Here is a 3,805-nt window from a genome sequence, read left to right on the forward strand (position 1 = left end):
AGTAACATTATTCCATAATTTACAAGCTAGTAACTCAGTTCAACATGTTTACGGTACCAGTGGTTGGTGTGTTGCCAATCATTCAGCTTGCTTCTCATCTTTCTGTGAGTTTTACTGATTTTCCTCTGGTAAGACTCCAGGCAAATCTCAGTTGATTTTTCTCGCAGTTATTTTTAACTTCCAAACAGAACACATAATTTGGTCTCTTGGCTTTTCTTCTTTTTTGAGGGGGAACGGACAGTTAGTTAAAAATGCCTTTTTTTCATTTTGTGACTAAGCTCGTTTCCACTTAGAAATAGAGGAGCTGCCTTGCTGTTTGATTTAATGTGTGTGTCTGCTTAGCTTTTAAAAGGAGAAGCTTCAAATCTTCTCAGAGACTACACCCAAATTCCTTAGATTATCAATACCAACACACCTAGATTAATGGAGGTCTCGGATAAAACCCTATTCTCAGCTTTCTATGAAGCTTCAGGACGGCAGAAGGCCAATATACAATCATACTACATAGTAGTGTTATTTAGTTTGAGGACTACATCAAACTAAATTTTGGAGTCTGTACATATATTAGTAAAATCAGGATGCTATTTCCAAGCAGTCAGGCTCACTCTACAGCAGGATTTCAGCTGTTTGGCTCCAAGGTTCTTCCAAAGTCTCGGTAATTCATTGGGTTTTTATTTTTCACCTTTCACCAAGCAAGATGCACTCTTCAAGTCTCGTGTTCAAAACTACTTTTTGACCTAGAAGTACAAGTTGCACTGTTTTTTACCATACCTTGCCATTCCAGTATGTAAACGTGCAACCGTTTCAGGATTTTAACGTGATGTAAATATCAAATGAGCAAAGTAAGGATAATGAACAAATTAGAAGCACAGCGGTTTTTAGAAAGGCAGTTAGGCTGAAATATGCTTCTCTCCCATAAATTCAGTACTGGCAGAGCTGGGATGAAAATGGCAACAACTGGACTCGGATTCTGTTACCACAATTTAACAACTCAGTCGGGGCAGGGTGATGGTAGCCTGCGTCTGACGTGATAATATATGCTAGCTTTACGCTCATTGTCTTTCACTAACAGCTCAGAGTCAAGGGTTTGTCATGATCAGACCTTGAGTCTAAAGGCCAATTGAGAAGAACGGATACGTTTAGTGGGTGTTATTTATCAAGATTACCGTGCGTCTCCCTTGTCTAGGGAAAGGGAGGATTCTTTTGTTTAGATTCAGGCAAACATTTTCCACTTCATCTAGGATGGATATTTTGTAAGTAAAATACAAGAATATTTTGGACATTTTTTCATACACAGCAATGATAGAACAAATTGAGTGTTATGCTCAGTAAAGTATATCTAAACATTCATAAAGCTCTCAGGCGCTTTAAGGCTACGGACTCCAGAATGGCTGTGCATCCTGCCCATCGCATTCAACATCTGTGTCTGCGTGTGCTAGCCGTTTCCCTGGCCCTTTGTCTCTGTCTCCTCGATGATACTGCTGCTATGGTGAAAAATAGAGAGAAAGAACAACAGGATATTGTCCAGTTCTGGTCTGTGTGCCAACAGTGACAAAATGTTGTTTTCTCCTCCATTTGGGGATTCTTGTTGACTTTTATTAGCCCTGGGCGAGCCTGAACACATGAAGATGTTTTTTAAATTCTTCCAGTTAGTGTGGAAACCTTGAGTCTCTGGGAGGAAGGTGGTGTCCCACGCCCTGGTGCAGACATTCCTGTCCTGGAGGATGATACTCTGACTCCTGCAGAGGAAAAGAAGAGTTCTGTTGTATAACACACAACAGGAAGGCGTCCAGGGCTCCTGTGTGCCAGGAGGACACCTGCAGAGCTGCCGCAGGGGTGGAAGTGAGCCACAGGCTGTATGGATAGTGCTGAGAAAACTGCACGGCTGCACGAATCCGACGCCAAACTAGGGCGCTATTTTTGGTTGCCGTTCTGCTTTTCTGACACCTGTAGGTAAGCGTGAAGCACACAACAGACTTCTGCAGCACCTTACAGAGCGAAGGAACCGTCGCAGGGTATGGGATCACAGTGAAGCTTTCTTGCTTAGCAATCGGGATTAATTATAACCCAGGAACATGAACTGTAAACGCGCTGGAGTTGCCAAGACGGGAGCTGGCTGTGTGCCAGAGCTTGAATGAGGACGTACCGTCCCGTCAGGATTCCCTGGGAGCAGCAGGTAACACCCAGGTACGCACGGAGCCCCGCGGAGGTAGATGGCCAAATGCTGGGGGGTACAGCGGGGGGAGAGTGGGCGTTCAACTGTTATTTTGGGCTGGGGATGTTTCTCTATCTAATTTGATGCTCGCCTCAGTCAATCTGCTTTCAAAATAGGTTATTAGTGTACAGTGACACACTTTATGATTTTTAAGGCAATCTTAGCTTTGATACAGTCTCCTTAACATGAAATAAACCCAAAAAATCTCCAGCTAATGTGAAGCGTAGGCAAAAGCTTCGGCTTCTGCGTGTTCTTATGGTTGTGTGGGCCACTGTCCCCTCTTTGCTGCAGCCAAACAAGGCATCAGTGGTGATAAAGACCGTTGTGAGAGGATGAAGTGAGGTGAAAAATGATAATTGAGCCAGATAATGAGTTGTATTAAAACCACCCAGGATAAAATGGAATAATATATGACACATTCTGCAATAATGTATCATATAGGCCACCTAAAGCTGAGGCAAACGTAACAAATGCTTTGAAAGATAAATGGCAGAAATTTAAAAGATCTGCTTGAAGTGTGAGAAGGGATGAAGTGTAAGAAAATCACAAAGGTGAAAGAAATGGATGTGCTAATTACATCATTGTGGGACGACATAAGAAATGCCTGTGAAGGGGGAAGCTTGTGCTGTTTGGTTGTGAAGACTTCAGTGGGGGTTCAGAAAGGCCGAATTGATGAAGTTGTAACTTCTGTTGACCTGTAAGCTTTAAAAAAACCCCAACACCTTCTCTATAAATTAACATGTTATAATACTGTTTTAATGATCTGGGGTATGAAAAAGTTGATATGAAAGGCTACTCTATAGTCTTGGGTTCGATTTGAAGGAAGATATTTAAAGAAAAAAAAAGTTAGTAACCATAAAAAGCTGGTTTTATTATCATAGCTTCAGGGCACTTAAAGTCAGTGAGTTTCCTGGTCGTGTCCCCAGTTCAGGAGTGCTGTGTTAATAGTTTCATACATTCTGGGAAGCTCTAGGCTCTGTCTGATGAATGCTTTCTGTTGCTGATATACAAAGCTCTTTTTTTCTCTTTTAAGGGCTTTTTGGAGTTGTAGAATACTCTTTACTCTGAGCTTTTCTGTGTCTAAGAAGCGTAACTATATCAGACATAAGAAGGAAACTTTCTTTTGCACCTGTTTGTAAATGTTAAGCATCCAATCTGTTGTGTTTCAAAGCTGTTTTCTTTTGAAATACTAAATAGTTCATAAGCATTGGCTAGCTCTGCTTACAGTCGGATCACAGACTGTTAAACGAGACCTGACTTAATTCTAGCATTGCTTTTATTACACTTCTGTAAAGAAACCAGAACTTATACTACTGTCTGCCTGGGAGTAAATGTGCAGAGCTCTTAACCCTGCTTTCTGACATGAACATACTGATTTTAAATTGATGCTACTCTTCTGTCCAGGTACGTTTAAGAATTTTACAGTCTTGTTTTAGTTTTCTGAAATGTCTATTGCTCAATAACTGTTACAAGACTTTGATATATTTTAGTATAAGCTTAAATAATAATCTCCTTGCAGGTGTACTCATCAGATGCTTTCTGTGATCTTTACCAGCAAATCTGCACAAGCAATTTCTTCCTAAACACGCT

Source organism: Aptenodytes forsteri, unplaced genomic scaffold, assembly GCF_000699145.1.
Source record: "Aptenodytes forsteri isolate BGI_AS27 unplaced genomic scaffold, ASM69914v1 Scaffold1, whole genome shotgun sequence".
NCBI lineage: Eukaryota > Metazoa > Chordata > Aves > Sphenisciformes > Spheniscidae > Aptenodytes > Aptenodytes forsteri.